Source organism: Chiloscyllium punctatum, chromosome 22 (genome assembly GCF_047496795.1).
Source record: "Chiloscyllium punctatum isolate Juve2018m chromosome 22, sChiPun1.3, whole genome shotgun sequence".
NCBI lineage: Eukaryota > Metazoa > Chordata > Chondrichthyes > Orectolobiformes > Hemiscylliidae > Chiloscyllium > Chiloscyllium punctatum.
Window position 1 is genome coordinate 19,596,938 of NC_092760.1, and position 20,811 is coordinate 19,617,748.

The window sequence follows — 20,811 nt, forward strand, 5'->3', positions numbered from 1 at the left end:
AAACACACACTGCGGTGATTATAATCCTCACCCTGGTGGAATGTAAAACATACACTGCAGTGATTTTATTCCTCACCCTGGTGTAATATAAAACACACACTGCGGTGATTATAATCCTCACCCTGGTGTAATATAAAACATACACTGCAGTGATTTTATTCCTCACCCTGGTGTAATATAAAACTCACACTACGGTGATTATAATCCTCAACTTAGTGTAATGTAAAACACTCACTACTGTGATGATAAACCTCACCCTGGTGTCATATAAAACACACACTGCGGTGATTATAATCCTCACCCTGGTGTAATGTAAAACACACACGGCGATGATTATAATCCTCACCCTGGTGTAATGTAAAACACACACTGCGGTGATTATAATCCTCACTCTGGTGCAATATAAAACACACACTGCGGTGATTATAATCCTCACCCTGGTGTAACGTAAAACACACACTGCGGTGATTATAAGCCTCACCCTGGTGTAATGTAAAACACACTCTGCGGTGAGTATAATCCTCACTCTGGTGTAATTTAAAACACAAACTGCGGTGATTATGATCGTCACCCTGGTATTATATAAAACACACAGTGCGGTGATTATGATCGTCACCCTGGTGTAATATAAAACACAAACTGCGGTGATCATAATCCTCACCCTGGTGTAATATAAAACACACACTGCGGTGATTATATTCCACACCCTGCTGTAATATAAAACACACACTGCGGTGATTATAATCTTCACCCTGGTGTAATATAAAACACACACTGCGGTGATTATCATCCTCACCCTGGTGTCATGTAAAACACACACTGCGATGATTATAATCCTCACTCTGGTGTAATATAAAACACACACTGCGGTGATTATAATCCTCACCCTGGTGTAATGTAAAACACACTCTGCGGTGAGTATAATCCTCACTCTGGTGTAATATAAAACACAAACTGTGGTGATTATGATCGTCACCCTGGTATAATATAAAACGCACAGTGCGGTGATTATAGTCCTCACTCTGGTGTAATATAAAACACACACTGCGGTGATTATAATCCTCACCCTGGTGTAATGTAAAACATACACTGCAGTGATTTTATTCCTCTCCTTGGTGTAATATAAAACACACACTGCGATGATTATAATCCTCACTCTGGTGTAATATAAAACACACACTGCGGTGATTATAATCCTCACCCTGGTGTAATGTAAAACATACACTGCAGTGATTTTATTCCTCACCCTGGTGTAATGTAAACCACACACTGCGATGATTATAATCCTCACTCTGGTGTAATATAAACACACACTGCGGTGATTATAATCCTCACTCTGGTGTAATATATAACACACACTGCGGTGATTATAATCCTCACCCTGGTGTAATGTAAAACATACACTGCAGTGATTTTATTCCTCACCCTGGTGTAATATAAAACACACACTGCGGTGATTATAATCCTCACTCTGGTGTAATATAAAACACACACTGCGGTGATTATAATCCTCACCCTGGTGTAATATAAAACACACACTGCGGTGGTTATAATCCTCACGCTGGTGTAATATAAAACCCACACTGCGGTGATTATGATCGTCACCCTGGTGTCATGTAAAACACACACTGCGATGATTATAATCCTCACTCTGGTGTAATATAAAACACACACTGCGGTGATTATAATCCTCACCCTGGTGTAATGTAAAACACACTCTGCGGTGAGTATAATCCTCACTCTGGTGTAATATAAAACACAAACTGTGGTGATTATGATCGTCACCCTGGTATAATATAAAACACACAGTGCGGTGATTATAATCCTCACTCTGGTGTAATATAAAACACACACTGCGGTGATTATAATCCTCACCCTGGTGTAATGTAAAACATACACTGCAGTGATTTTATTCCTCACCCTGGTGTAATATAAAACACACACTGCGGTGATCATAATCCTCACCCTGGTGTAATATAAAACATACACTGCAGTGATTTTATTCCTCACCCTGGTGTAATATAAAACACACACTGCGGTGATTATAATCTTCACCCTGGTGTAATATAAAACACACACTGCGGTGATTATAATCCTCACCCTGGTGTAATGTAAAACACACACTGCGATGATTATAATCCTCACTCTGGTGTAATATAAAGACACACTGCGGTGATTATATTCCTCACCCTGGTGTAATGTAAAACAAACACTGCGGTGATTATCATCCTCACCCTGGTGTAATATAAAACACACACTGCGGTGGTTATAATCCTCACCCTGGTGTAATATAAAACCCACACTGCGGTGATTATGATCGTCACCCTGGTGTAATATAAAACACACACTGCGGTGATTATGATCGTCACCCTTTTGTAATATAAAACACACACTGCGGTGATTATGATCGTCACCCTGGTGTAATATAAAACACACACTGCGGTGATTATGATCGTCACCCTTTTGTAATATAAAACACACACTGCGGTGGTTATAATCCTCACCCTGGTGTAATATCAAACACACACTGCGGTGATTATAATCCTCACCCTGGTGTAATGTAAAACACACACTGCGATGATTATAATCCTCACCCTGGTGTAATATAAAACATACACTGCGGTGATTTTATTCCTCACCCTGGTGTAATATAAAACACACACTGCGGTGATTATAATCTTCACCCTGGTGTAATATAAAACACACTTTGCGATGATTATAATCCTCACCCTGGTGTAATATAAAACACACTTTGCGATGATTATAATCGTCACCCTGGTGTCATATACAACATACACTGCCGCGATTATAATCCTCACTCTGGTGTAATATAAAACACACACTGATGGGATTATATTCCTCACCCTGGTGTTCTGTAAAACACACACTGCGGTGATTATAATCCTCAGGCTGGTGTAATATAAAACACACTGCGGTGATTATAATCCTCACCCTGGTGTAATGTAAAACACACACTGCGGTTATTATAATCCTCACCCTGGTGTAATGTAAAACACACACTGCGGTGATTATAATCCTCAGGCTGGTGTAATATAAAACACACTGCGGTGATTATAATCCTCACCCTGATGTAATGTAAAACACACACTGCGGTTATTATAATCCTCACCCTGGTGTAATATAAAACACACACTGCGGTGATTATAATCCTCACTCTGGTGTAATATAAAACACACACTGCGGTGATTATAATCCTCACTCTGGTGTAATATAAACACACACTGCGGTGATTATATTCCTCACCCTGGTGTAATGTAAAACAAACACTGCGGTGATTATAATCCTCACCCTGGTGTAATATAAAACACACACTGCGGTGGTTATAATCCTCACCCTGGTGTAATATAAAACCCACACTGCGGTGATTATGATCGTCACCCTGGTGTCATGTAAAACACACTCTGCGGTGAGTATAATCCTCACTCTGGTGTAATATAAAACACAAACTGCGGTGATTATGATCGTCACCCTGGTATAATATAAAACACACAGTGCGGTGATTATAATCCTCACTCTGGTGTAATATAAAACACACACTGCGGTGATTATAATCCTCACCCTGGTGTAATGTAAAACATACACTGCAGTGATTTTATTCCTCACCCTGGTGTAATATAAAACACACACTGTGGTGATTATAATCCTCACCCTGGTGTAATATAAAACATACACTGCAGTGATTTTATTCCTCACCCTGGTGTAATATAAAACACACACTGCGGTGATTATAATCTTCACCCTGGTGTAATATAAAACACACACTGCTGTGATTATAATCCTCACCCTGGTGTAATGTAAAACACACACTGCGGTGATTATAATCCTCACTCTGGTGTAATATAAACACACACTGCAGTGATTTTATTCCTCACCCTGGTGTAATATAAAACACACACTGTGGTGATTATAATCCTCACCCTGGTGTAATATAAAACATACACTGCAGTGATTTTATTCCTCACCCTGGTGTAATATAAAACACACACTGCGGTGATTATAATCTTCACCCTGGTGTAATATAAAACACACACTGCTGTGATTATCATCCTCACCCTGGTGTAATATAAAACACACACTGCGGTGGTTATAATCCTCACCCTGGTGTAATATAAAACCCACACTGCGGTGTTTATGATCGTCACCCTGGTGTAATATAAAACCCACACTGCGGTGATTATGATCGTCATCCTGGTGTAATATAAAACACACACTGCGGTGATTATAATCCTCACCCTGGTGTAATATAAAACAAACACTGCGGTGATTATAATCCTCACCCTGGTGTAATATAAAACACACACTGCGGTGATTATGATCGTCACCCTTTTGTAATATAAAACACACACTGCGGTGGTTATAATCCTAACCCTGGTGTAATATAAAACACACACTGCGGTGATTATGATCGTCACCCTGGTGGAATATAAAACACACACTGCGGTGATTATAATCCTCACCCTGATGTAATGTAAAACACACACTGCGATGATTATAATCCTCACCCTGGTGTAATATAAAACATACACTGCGGTGATTTTATTCCTCACCCTGGTGTAATATAAAACACACACTGCGGTGATTATAATCTTCACCCTGGTGTAATATAAAACACACTTTGCGATGATTATAATCCTCACCCTGGTGTAATATAAAACACACTTTGCGATGATTATAATCCTCACCCTGGTGTCATATACAACATACACTGCCGCGATTATAATCCTCACTCTGGTGTAATATAAAACACACACTGATGGGATTATATTCCTCACCCTGGTGTTCTGTAAAACACACACTGCGGTGATTATAATCCTCAGGCTGGTGTAATATAAAACACACTGCGGTGATTATAATCCTCACCCTGGTGTAATGTAAAACACACACTGCGGTTATTATAATCCTCACCCTGGTGTAATGTAAAACACACACTGCGGTGATTATAATCCTCAGGCTGGTGTAATATAAAACACACCGCGGTGATTATAATCCTCACCCTGGTGTAATGTAAAACACACACTGCGGTTATTATAATCCTCACCCTGGTGTAATATAAAACACACACTGCGGTGATTATAATCCTCACTCTGGTGTAATATAAAACACACACTGCGGTGATTATAATCCTCACCCTGGTGTAATGTAAAACATACACTGCAGTGAATATATTCCTCACCCTGGTGTAATGTAAAACACACACTGCGATGATTATAATCCTCACTCTGGTGTAATATAAACACACACTGCGGTGATTATATTCCTCACCCTGGTGTAATGTAAAACAAACACTGCGGTGATTATAATCCTCACCCTGGTGTAATATAAAACACACACTGCGGTGGTTATAATCCTCACCCTGGTGTAATATAAAACCCACACTGCGGTGATTATGATCGTCACCCTGGTGTCATGTAAAACACACACTGCAGTGATCATAATCCTCACCCTGGTGTAATATAAAACACACACTGCGGTGATTATATTCCACACCCTGCTGTAATATAAAACACACACTGCGGTGATTATAATCTTCACCCTGGTGTAATATAAAACACACACTGCGGTGATTATCATCCTCACCCTGGTGTCATGTAAAACACACACTGCGATGATTATAATCCTCACTCTGGTGTAATATAAAACACACACTGCGGTGATTATAATCCTCACCCTGGTGTAATGTAAAACACACTCTGCGGTGAGTATAATCCTCACTCTGGTGTAATATAAAACACAAACTGTGGTGATTATGATCGTCACCCTGGTATAATATAAAACACACAGTGCGGTGATTATAGTCCTCACTCTGGTGTAATATAAAACACACACTGCGGTGATTATAATCCTCACCCTGGTGTAATGTAAAACATAAACTGCAGTGATTTTATTCCTCACCCTGGTGTAATATAAAACACACACTGCGATGATTATAATCCTCACTCTGGTGTAATATAAAACACACACTGCGGTGATTATAATCCTCACCCTGGTGTAATGTAAAACATACACTGCAGTGATTTTATTCCTCACCCTGGTGTAATGTAAAACACACACTGCGATGATTATAATCCTCACTCTGGTGTAATATAAACACACACTGCGGTGATTATATTCCTCACCCTGGTGTAATGTAAAACAAACACTGCGGTGATTATAATCCTCACCCTGGTGTAATATAAAACACACACTGCGGTGGTTATAATCCTCACCCTGGTGTAATATAAAACCCACACTGCGGTGATTATGATCGTCACCCTGGTGTCATGTAAAACACACACTGCGATGATTATAATCCTCACTCTGGTGTAATATAAAACACACACTGCGGTGATTATAATCCTCACCCTGGTGTAATGTAAAACACACTCTGCGGTGAGTATAATCCTCACTCTGGTGTAATATAAAACACAAACTGTGGTGATTATGATCGTCACCCTGGTATAATATAAAACACACAGTGCGGTGATTATAATCCTCACTCTGGTGTAATATAAAACACACACTGCGGTGATTATAATCCTCACCCTGGTGTAATGTAAAACATACACTGCAGTGATCATAATCCTCACCCTGGTGTAATATAAAACACACACTGCGGTGATTATATTCCACACCCTGCTGTAATATAAAACACACACTGCGGTGATTATAATCTTCACCCTGGTGTAATATAAAACACACACTGCGGTGATTATCATCCTCACCATGGTGTCATGTAAAACACACACTGCGATGATTATAATCCTCACTCTGGTGTAATATAAAACACACACTGCGGTGATTATAATCCTCACCCTGGTGTAATGTAAAACACACTCTGCGGTGAGTATAATCCTCACTCTGGTGTAATATAAAACACAAACTGTGGTGATTATGATCGTCACCCTGGTATAATATAAAACACACAGTGCGGTGATTATAGTCCTCACTCTGGTGTAATATAAAACACACACTGCGGTGATTATAATCCTCACCCTGGTGTAATATAAAACACACACTGCGGTGATTATAATCCTCACCCTGGTGTAATGTAAAACATACACTGCAGTGATTTTATTCCTCACCCTGGTGTAATATAAAACACACACTGCGATGATTATAATCCTCACTCTGGTGTAATATAATACACACACTGCGGTGATTATAATCCTCACCCTGGTGTAATGTAAAACATACACTGCAGTGATTTTATTCCTCACCCTGGTGTAATGTAAAACACACACTGCGATGATTATAATCCTCACTCTGGTGTAATATAAACACACACTGCGGTGATTATAATCCTCACTCTGGTGTAATATAAAACACACACTGCGGTGATTATAATCCTCACCCTGGTGTAATGTAAAACATACACTGCAGTGATTTTATTCCTCACCCTGGTGTAATGTAAAACACACACTGCGATGATTATAATCCTCACTCTGGTGTAATATAAACACACACTGCGGTGATTATAATCCTCACCCTGGTGTAATATAAAACACACACTGCGGTAATTATAATCCTCACTCTGGTGTAATATAAAACACACACTGCGGTGATTATAATCCTCACCCTGGTGTAATGTAAAACATACACTGCAGTGATTTTATTCCTCACCCTGGTGTAATGTAAAACACACACTGCGATGATTATAATCCTCACCCTGGTGTAATGTAAAACAAACACTGCGGTGATTATAATCCTCACCCTGGTGTAATATAAAACACACACTGCGGTGGTTATAATCCTCACCCTGGTGTAATATAAAACCCACACTGCGGTGATTATTATCGTCACCCTGGTGTCATGTAAAACACACACTGCGATGATTATAATCCTCACTCTGGTGTAATATAAAACACACACTGCGGTGATTATAATCCTCACCCTAGTGTAATGTAAAACACACTCTGCGGTGAGTATAATCCTCACTCTGGTGTAATATAAAACACAAACTGTGGTGATTATGATCGTCACCCTGGTATAATATAAAACACACAGTGCGGTGATTATAATCCTCACTCTGGTGTAATATAAAACACACACTGCGGTGATTATAATCCTCACCCTGGTGTAATGTAAAACATACACTGCAGTGATTTTATTCCTCAACCTGGTGTAATATAAAACACACACTGTGGTGATTATAATCCTCACCCTGGTGTAATATAAAACATACACTGCAGTGATTTTATTCCTCACCCTGGTGTAATATAAAACACACACTGCGGTGATTATAATCTTCACCCTGGTGTAATATAAAACACACACTGCTGTGATTATAATCCTCACCCTGGTGTAATGTAAAACACACACTGCGGTGATTATAATCCTCACTCTGGTGTAATATAAACACACACTGCAGTGATTTTATTCCTCACCCTGGTGTAATATAAAACACACACTGTGGTGATTATAATCCTCACCCTGGTGTAATATAAAACATACACTGCAGTGATTTTATTCCTCACCCTGGTGTAATATAAAACACACACTGCGGTGATTATAATCTTCACCCTGGTGTAATATAAAACACACACTGCTGTGATTATCATCCTCACCCTGGTGTAATATAAAACACACACTGCGGTGGTTATAATCCTCACCCTGGTGTAATATAAAACCCACACTGCGGTGTTTATGATCGTCACCCTGGTGTAATATAAAACCCACACTGCGGTGATTATGATCGTCATCCTGGTGTAATATAAAACACACACTGCGGTGATTATAATCCTCACCCTGGTGTAATATAAAACAAACACTGCGGTGATTATGATCGTCACCCTGGTGTAATATAAAACACACACTGCGGTGATTATGATCGTCACCCTTTTGTAATATAAAACACACACTGCGGTGGTTATAATCCTCACCCTGGTGTAATATAAAACACACACTGCGGTGGTTATAATCCTCACCCTGGTGTAATATAAAACACACACTGCGGTGATTATAATCCTCACCCTGGTGTAATGTAAAACACACACTGCGATGATTATAATCCTCACCCTGGTGTAATATAAAACATACACTGCGGTGATTTTATTCCTCACCCTGGTGTAATATAAAACACACACTGCGGTGATTATAATCTTCACCCTGGTGTAATATAAAACACACTTTGCGATGATTATAATCCTCACCCTGGTGTAATATAAAACACACTTTGCGATGATTATAATCCTCACCCTGGTGTCATATACAACATACACTGCCGCGATTATAATCCTCACTCTGGTGTAATATAAAACACACACTGATGGGATTATATTCCTCACCCTGGTGTTCTGTAAAACACACACTGCGGTGATTATAATCCTCAGGCTGGTGTAATATAAAACACACTGCGGTGATTATAATCCTCACCCTGGTGTAATGTAAAACACACACTGCGGTTATTATAATCCTCACCCTGGTGTAATGTAAAACACACACTGCGGTGATTATAATCCTCAGGCTGGTGTAATATAAAACACACCGCGGTGATTATAATCCTCACCCTGGTGTAATGTAAAACACACACTGCGGTTATTATAATCCTCACCCTGGTGTAATATAAAACACACACTGCGGTGATTATAATCCTCACTCTGGTGTAATATAAAACACACACTGCGGTGATTATAATCCTCACCCTGGTGTAATGTAAAACATACACTGCAGTGATTTTATTCCTCACCCTGGTGTAATGTAAAACACACACTGCGATGATTATAATCCTCACTCTGGTGTAATATAAACACACACTGCGGTGATTATATTCCTCACCCTGGTGTAATGTAAAACAAACACTGCGGTGATTATAATCCTCACCCTGGTGTAATATAAAACACACACTGCGGTGGTTATAATCCTCACCCTGGTGTAATATAAAACCCACACTGCGGTGATTATGATCGTCACCCTGGTGTCATGTAAAACACACACTGCAGTGATCATAATCCTCACCCTGGTGTAATATAAAACACACACTGCGGTGATTATATTCCACACCCTGCTGTAATATAAAACACACACTGCGGTGATTATAATCTTCACCCTGGTGTAATATAAAACACACACTGCGGTGATTATCATCCTCACCCTGGTGTCATGTAAAACACACACTGCGATGATTATAATCCTCACTCTGGTGTAATATAAAACACACACTGCGGTGATTATAATCCTCACCCTGGTGTAATGTAAAACACACTCTGCGGTGAGTATAATCCTCACTCTGGTGTAATATAAAACACAAACTGTGGTGATTATGATCGTCACCCTGGTATAATATAAACCACACAGTGCGGTGATTATAGTCCTCACTCTGGTGTAATATAAAACACACACTGCGGTGATTATAATCCTCACCCTGGTGTAATGTAAAACATAAACTGCAGTGATTTTATTCCTCACCCTGGTGTAATATAAAACACACACTGCGATGATTATAATCCTCACTCTGGTGTAATATAAAACACACACTGCGGTGATTATAATCCTCACCCTGGTGTAATGTAAAACATACACTGCAGTGATTTTATTCCTCACCCTGGTGTAATGTAAAACACACACTGCTATGATTATAATCCTCACTCTGGTGTAATATAAACACACACTGCGGTGATTATATTCCTCACCCTGGTGTAATGTAAAACAAACACTGCGGTGATTATAATCCTCACCCTGGTGTAATATAAAACACACACTGCGGTGGTTATAATCCTCACCCTGGTGTAATATAAAACCCACACTGCGGTGATTATGATCGTCACCCTGGTGTCATGTAAAACACACACTGCGATGATTATAATCCTCACTCTGGTGTAATATAAAACACACACTGCGGTGATTATAATCCTCACCCTGGTGTAATGTAAAACACACTCTGCGGTGAGTATAATCCTCACTCTGGTGTAATATAAAACACAAACTGTGGTGATTATGATCGTCACCCTGGTATAATATAAAACACACAGTGCGGTGATTATAATCCTCACTCTAGTGTAATATAAAACACACACTGCGGTGATTATAATCCTCACCCTGGTGTAATGTAAAACATACACTGCAGTGATCATAATCCTCACCCTGGTGTAATATAAAACACACACTGCGGTGATTATATTCCACACCCTGCTGTAATATAAAACACACACTGCGGTGATTATAATCTTCACCCTGGTGTAATATAAAACACACACTGCGGTGATTATCATCCTCACCCTGGTGTCATGTAAAACACACACTGCGATGATTATAATCCTCACTCTGGTGTAATATAAAACACACACTGCGGTGATTATAATCCTCACCCTGGTGTAATGTAAAACACACTCTGCGGTGAGTATAATCCTCACTCTGGTGTAATATAAAACACAAACTGTGGTGATTATGATCGTCACCCTGGTATAATATAAAACACACAGTGCGGTGATTATAGTCCTCACTCTGGTGTAATATAAAACACACACTGCGGTGATTATAATCCTCACCCTGGTGTAATATATAACACACACTGCGGTGATTATAATCCTCACCCTGGTGTAATGTAAAACATACACTGCAGTGATTTTATTCCTCACCCTGGTGTAATATAAAACACACACTGCGATGATTATAATCCTCACTCTGGTGTAATATAAAACACACACTGCGGTGATTATAATCCTCACCCTGGTGTAATGTAAAACATACACTGCAGTGATTTTATTCCTCACCCTGGTGTAATGTAAAACACACACTGCGATGATTATAATCCTCACTCTGGTGTAATATAAACACACACTGCGGTGATTATAATCCTCACTCTGGTGTAATATAAAACACACACTGCGGTGATTATAATCCTCACCCTGGTGTAATGTAAAACATACACTGCAGTGATTTTATTCCTCACCCTGGTGTAATGTAAAACACACACTGCGATGATTATAATCCTCACTCTGGTGTAATATAAACACACACTGCGGTGATTATAATCCTCACCCTGGTGTAATATAAAACACACACTGCGGTAATTATAATCCTCACTCTGGTGTAATATAAAACACACACTGCGGTGATTATAATCCTCACCCTGGTGTAATGTAAAACATACACTGCAGTGATTTTATTCCTCACCCTGGTGTAATGTAAAACACACACTGCGATGATTATAATCCTCACTCTGGTGTAATATAAACACACACTGCGGTGATTATAATCCTCACCCTGGTGTAATATAAAACACACACTGCGGTGGTTATAATCCTCACCCTGGTGTAATATAAAACCCACAATGCGGTGATTATGATCGTCACCCTGGTGTCATGTAAAACACACACTGCGATGATTATAATCCTCACTCTGGTGTAATATAAAACACACACTGCGGTGATTATAATCCTCACCCTGGTGTAATGTAAAACACACTCTGCGGTGAGTGTAATCCTCACTCTGGTGTAATATAAAACACAAACTGTGGTGATTATGATCGTCACCCTGGTATAATATAAAACACACAGTGCGGTGATTATAATCCTCACTCTGGTGTAATATAAAACACACACTGCGGTGATTATAATCCTCACCCTGGTGTAATGTAAAACATACACTGCAGTGATTTTATTCCTCACCCTGGTGTAATATAAAACACACACTGCGGTGATTATAATCCTCACCCTGGTGTAATATAAAACATACACTGCAGTGATTTTATTCCTCACCCTGGTGTAATATAAAACACACACTGCGGTGATTATAATCTTCACCCTGGTGTAATATAAAACACACACTGCGGTGATTATAATCCTCACCCTGGTGTAATGTAAAACACACACTGCGATGATTATAATCCTCACTCTGGTGTAATATAAAGACACACTGCGGTGATTATATTCCTCACCCTGGTGTAATGTAAAACAAACACTGCGGTGATTATCATCCTCACCCTGGTGTAATATAAAACACACACTGCGGTGGTTATAATCCTCACCCTGGTGTAATATAAAACCCACACTGCGGTGATTATGATCGTCACCCTGGTGTAATATAAAACACACACTGCGGTGATTATGATCGTCACCCTTTTGTAATATAAAACACACACTGCGGTGATTATGATCGTCACCCTTTTGTAATATAAAACACACACTGCGGTGGTTATAATCCTCACCCTGGTGTAATATCAAACACACACTGCGGTGATTATAATCCTCACCCTGGTGTAATGTAAAACACACACTGCGATGATTATAATCCTCACCCTGGTGTAATATAAAACATACACTGCGGTGATTTTATTCCTCACCCTGGTGTAATATAAAACACACACTGCGGTGATTATAATCTTCACCCTGGTGTAATATAAAACACACTTTGCGATGATTATAATCCTCACCCTGGTGTAATATAAAACACACTTTGCGATGATTATAATCCTCACCCTGGTGTCATATACAACATACACTGCCGCGATTATAATCCTCACTCTGGTGTAATATAAAACACACACTGATGGGATTATATTCCTCACCCTGGTGTTCTGTAAAACACACACTGCGGTGATTATAATCCTCAGGCTGGTGTAATATAAAACACACTGCGGTGATTATAATCCTCACCCTGGTGTAATGTAAAACACACACTGCGGTTATTATAATCCTCACCCTGGTGTAATGTAAAACACACACTGCGGTGATTATAATCCTCAGGCTGGTGTAATATAAAACACACTGCGGTGATTATAATCCTCACCCTGATGTAATGTAAAACACACACTGCGGTTATTATAATCCTCAACCTGGTGTAATATAAAACACACACTGCGGTGATTATAATCCTCACTCTGGTGTAATATAAAACACACACTGCGGTGATTATAATCCTCACCCTGGTGTAATGTAAAACATACACTGCAGTGATTTTATTCCTCACCCTGGTGTAATGTAAAACACACACTGCGATGATTATAATCCTCACTCTGGTGTAATATAAACACACACTGCGGTGATTATATTCCTCACCCTGGTGTAATGTAAAACAAACACTGCGGTGATTATAATCCTCACCCTGGTGTAATATAAAACACACACTGCGGTGGTTATAATCCTCACCCGGGTGTAATATAAAACCCACACTGCGGTGATTATGATCATCACCCTGGTGTCATGTAAAACACACACTGCGATGATTATAATCCTCACTCTGGTGTAATATAAAACACACACTGCGGTGATTATAATCCTCACCCTGGTGTAATGTAAAACACACTCTGCGGTGAGTGTAATCCTCACTCTGGTGTAATATAAAACACAAACTGTGGTGATTATGATCGTCACCCTGGTATAATATAAAACACACAGTGCGGTGATTATAATCCTCACTCTGGTGTAATATAAAACACACACTGCGGTGATTATAATCCTCACACTGGTGTAATGTAAAACATACACTGCAGTGATTTTATTCCTCACCCTGGTGTAATATAAAACACACACTGTGGTGATTATAATCCTCACCCTGGTGTAATATAAAACAAACACTGCAGTGATTTTATTCCTCACCCTGGTGTAATATAAAACACACACTGCGGTGATTATAATCTTCACCCTGGTGTAATATAAAACACACACTGCTGTGATTATAATCCTCACCCTGGTGTAATGTAAAACACACACTGCGATGATTATAATCCTCACTCTGGTGTAATATAAACACACACTGCGGTGATTATCATCCTCACCCTGGTGTAATATAAAACACACACTGCGGTGGTTATAATCCTCACCCTGGTGTAATATAAAACCCACACTGCGGTGTTTATGATCGTCACCCTGGTGTAATATAAAACCCACACTGCGGTGATTATGATCGTCATCCTGGTGTAATATAAAACACACACTGCGGTGATTATAATCCTCACCCTGGTGTAATATAAAACAAACACTGCGGTGATTATGATCGTCACCCTGGTGTAATATAAAACACACACTGTGGTGATTATGATCGTCACCCTTTTGTAATATAAAACACACACTGCGGTGGTTATAATCCTCACCCTGGTGTAATATAAAACACACACTGCGGTGATTATGATCGTCACCCTGGTGTAATATAAAACACACACTGCGGTGATTATAATCCTCACCCTGGTGTAATGTAAAACACACACTGCGATGATTATAATCCTCACCCTGGTGTAATATAAAACATACACTGCGGTGATTTTATTCCTCACCCTGGTGTAATATAAAACACACACTGCGGTGATTATAATCTTCACCCTGGTGTAATATAAAACACACTTTGCGATGATTATAATCCTCACCCTGGTGTAATATAAAACACACTTTGCGATGATTATAATCCTCACCCTGGTGTCATATACAACATACACTGCCGCGATTATAATCCTCACTCTGGTGTAATATAAAACACACACTGATGGGATTATATTCCTCACCCTGGTGTTCTGTAAAACACACACTGCGGTGATTATAATCCTCAGGCTGGTGTAATATAAAACACACTGCGGTGATTATAATCCTCACCCTGGTGTAATGTAAAACACACACTGCGGTTATTATAATCCTCACCCTGGTGTAATGTAAAACACACACTGCGGTGATTATAATCCTCAAGCTGGTGTAATATAAAACACACTGCGGTGATTATAATCCTCACCCTGGTGTAATGTAAAACACACACTGCGGTTATTATAATCCTCACCCTGGTGTAATATAAAACACACACTGCAGTGATTATAATCCTCACTCTGGTGTAATATAAAACACACACTGCGGTGATTATAATCCTCACCCTGGTGTAATGTAAAACATACACTGCAGTGATTTTATTCCTCACCCTGGTGTAATGTAAAACACACACTGCGATGATTATAATCCTCACTCTGGTGTAATATAAACACACACTGCGGTGATTATATTCCTCACCCTGGTGTAATGTAAAACAAACACTGCGGTGATTATAATCCTCACCCTGGTGTAATATAAAACACACACTGCGGTGGTTATAATCCTCACCCTGGTGTAATATAAAACCCACACTGCGGTGATTATGATCGTCACCCTGGTGTCATGTAAAACACACACTGCGATGATTATAATCCTCACTCTGGTGTAATATAAAACACACACTGCGGTGATTATAATCCTCACCCTGGTGTAATGTAAAACACACTCTGCGGTGAGTATAATCCTCACTCTGGTGTAATATAAAACACAAACTGTGGTGATTATGATCGTCACCCTGGTATCATATAAAACACACAGTGCGGTGATTATAATCCTCACTCTGGTGTAATATAAAACACACACTGCGGTGATTATAATCCTCACCCTGGTGTAATGTAAAACATACACTGCAGTGATTTTATTCCTCACCCTGGTGTAATATAAAACACACACTGTGGTGATTATAATCCTCACCCTGGTGTAATATAAAACATACACTGCAGTGATTTTATTCCTCACCCTGGTGTAATATAAAACACACACTGCGGTGATTATAATCTTCACCCTGGTGTAATATAAAACACACACTGCTGTGATTATAATCCTCACTCTGGTGTAATGTAAAACACACACTGCGATGATTATAATCCTCACTCTGGTGTAATATAAAGACACACTGCGATGATTATATTCCTCACCCTGGTGTAATGTAACACAAACACTGCGGTGATTATCATCCTCACCCTGGTGTAATATAAAACACACACTGCGGTGGTTATAATCCTCACCCTGGTGTAATATAAAACAAACACTGCGGTGATTATGATCGTCACCCTGGTGTAATATAAAACCCACACTGCGGTGATTATGATCGTCATCCTGGTGTAATATAAAACACACACTGCGGTGATTATAATCCTCACCCTGGTGTAATATAAAACAAACACTGCGGTGATTATGATCGTCACCCTGGTGTAATATAAAACACACACTGCGGTGATTATGATCGTCACCCTGTTGTAATATAAAACACACACTGCGGTGGTTATAATCCTCACCCTGGTGTAATATAAAACACACACTGCGGTGATTATGATCGTCACCCTGGTGTAATATAAAACACACACTGCGGTGATTATAATCCTCACCCTGGTGTAATGTAAAACACACACTGCGATGATTATAATCCTCACCCTGGTGTAATATAAAACATACACTGCGGTGATTTTATTCCTCACCCTGGTGTAATATAAAACACACACTGCGGTGATTATAATCTTCACCCTGGTGTAATATAAAACACACTTTGCGATGATTATAATCCTCACCCTGGTGTAATATAAAACACACTTTGCGATGATTATAATCCTCACCCTGGTGTCATATACAACATACACTGCCGCGATTATAATCCTCACTCTTGTGTAATATAAAACACACACTGAGGGGATTATATTCCTCACCCTGGTGTTCTGTAAAACACACACTGCGGTGATTATAATCCTCACTCTGGTGAAATATAAAACACACACTGCGGCGATTATAATCCTCACTCTGGTGTAATATAAAACACACACTGCGGTGATTATAATCCTCACCCTGGTGTAATGTAAAACACACTCTGCGGTGAGTATAATCCTCACTCTGGTGTAATATAAAACACAAACTGCGGTGATTATGATCGTCACCCGGGTGTAATATAAATCACACAGTGCGGTGATTATAATCCTCACTCTGGTGTAATATAAAACACAAACTGCGGTGATTATGATCGTCACCCTGGTGTAATATAAAACACACAGTGTGGTGATTATAATCCTCACTCTGGTGTAATATAAAACACAAACTGCGGTGATCATAATCCTTACCCTGGTGTAATATAAAACACACACTGCAGTGATTATATTCCTCACCTTGCTGTAATATAAAACACTCACTGCGGTGATTATTATCCTTATCCTGGTGTAATGTAAAACACACACTGCGGTGATTATAATCCTTACCCTGGTGTAATGTAAAACACACACTGCGATGATTATAATCCTCACCCTGGTGTAATATAATCAACACATTGCAGTGATTATAATCCTCACCCTGGTGTAAAATAAAACACGCACTGCGGGGAATATAATTCTCACTCTGGGGTAATATAAAACATTCACTGCGGTGATTATAATCCTCACCCTGGTGGAATGTAAAACACACACTGCGGTGATTATAATCCACAGCCTGGTGGAATGCAAAACGCACACTGCGGTGATTATAGTCTGCACCCTGGTGTAATATTAAATACACAGTGCTGTGATTATAATTCTTCACCCTGGTGTTATGTAAAACACACACTGCGGTGATTATGATCGACACCCTGGTGTAATATTAAACACACAGTGCGGTGATTATAATTCTTCACCCTGGTGTTATGTAAAACACACAGTGCGGTGATTATGATCGTTACCCTGGTGTAATATTAAACACACAGTGCGGTGATTATAATTCTTCACCCTGGTGTTATGTAAAACACACAGTGCGGTGATTATGATCGTCACCCTGGTGTAATATTAAACACACAGTGCGGTGATTATAATTCTTCACCCTGGTGTTATGTAAAACACACAGTGCGGTGATTATAGTCTGCACCCTGGTGTAATATTAAATACACAGTGCTGTGATTATAATTCTTCACCCTGGTGTTATGTAAAACACACAGTGCGGTGATTATGATCGTCACCCTGGTGTAATATTAAACACACAGTGCGGTGATTATAATTCTTCACCCTGGTGTTATGTAAAACACACAGTGCAGTGATTATAATTCTTCACCCTGGTGTTATGTAAAACACACAGTGCGGTGATTATGATCGACACCCTGGTGTAATATTAAACACACAGTGCGGTGATTATAATTCTTCACCCTGGTGTTATGTAAAACACACAGTGCGGTGATTATAATTCTTCACCCTGGTGTTATGTAAAACACACAGTGCGGTGATTATAATTCTTCACCCTGGTGTTATGTAAAACACACAGTGCGGTGATTATGATCGACACCCTGGTGTAATATTAAACACACAGTGCGGTGATTATAATTCTTCACCCTGGTGTTATGTAAAACACACACTGCGGTGATTATGATCGTCACCCTGGTGTTATGTATGTGTGCGTGTGTGAATCGGTGAGTGGAAGAGTAAATGAGTGAGAGTGTGTGTGTGAGGGAAAGGGAGGTGAGAGAGTGTTGCTGTGTTTGTGTGTAACTGTGAGGGAGTATATGTATGTGAGAGCATGTGTATGAGTGTGCGAGAATATGTGTGCTTGAGATCGAGCGTGCTCAAGTGTTAGGGCGTATATGCCAGTGAGAGAGTGAGTGATTTTGTCCATGCGTGTGTGTATGAGAGGGGGTCTGATTGAGAGTGTGTGCGAATGAAAGGGGGTCTGTGTGAGAGTGTGTGTGAGAGTTTAGTGGGGTCACCTGTCCTGTGCCATGAACCCAAGAGCCCTGGTTGATGCCGTCCACATTGGTGCGGAACTTGGCTTTCAGCCTCTGCTCGGCGACTCTGCATTGTTGCATATCCTGAAGTTCACCTTGGAAGACGTTTACCCGAAGATCTGAGGCTGAACGTCTTTGACCTTTGTACTGATAAAACCTGAAGTTTTCTTGGGGCTGTGACTTGAGGGAAATTCTGGGATTTACATCATAATCATTTGAAAACTGCACCTCCATTCCAACTGATTAAAGACTTAACAGCCATCTGGTTTGTTCACAACATTTGCATAAATTGTATGGCCCTTTGATCATTTCCTTATAAATTCTGTATCTGATGTATTCTCTCACATTAGCTGCCTGAGGAAGGAGAGGGGGCTCCGAAAACTTGAGGTTTCAAATAAGCCTGCAGGACAGTAACCAGGTCTCATGTGATTTTTGATGTGGTGTCAAAGACGCACTATGGTGATTATAATCCTCACCCTGTCATAATCTAAAACATAAACTGCACCGTTATTACAATCCTCACCCTGTTGTAATATAAAACATATACTGTGCTGTGATTATAATCCTCACCCTGTCATAATATAAAGCATACACTGCACCGTTATTACAATCCTCACCCTGTCATAATATAAAACATAAACTGCACCGTGAATACAATCCTCACCCTCTTGTAATATAAAACATATACTGTGCTGTGATTATAATCCTCACCCTGTCATAATATAAAGCATACACTGCACCGTTATTACAATCCTGACCCTGTCATAATATAAAACATAAACTGCACCGTGAATACAATCCTCACCCTCTTGTAATATAAAACATATACTGTGCTGTGATTATAATCCTCACCCTGTCATAATATAAAGCATACACTGCACCGTTATTACAATCCTCACCCTGTCATAATATAAAACATAAACTGCACCGTGAATACAATCCTCACCCTCTTGTAATATAAAACATATACTGTGCTGTGATTATAATCATCACCCTGTCATAATATAAAGCATACACTGCACCGTTATTACAATCCTCACCCTGTCATAATATAAAACATAAACTGCACCGTGAATACAATCCTCACCCTCTCGTAATATAAAACATATACTGTGCTGTGATTATAATCCTCACCGAATCATAATATAAAACATAAACTGCACCGTTATTACAATCCTCACCCTGTTGTAATATAAAACATATACTGCGCCGTGATTATAATCCTCACCCTGTCATAATATAAAGCATACACTGCACCGTGATTACAATCCTCACCCTGTCATAATATAAAACGTACACTGCGCCGTGATTACAATCCTCACCCTCTCGTAATATAAAACATATACTGTACTGTGATTACAATCGTCACCCTGTCATAATATA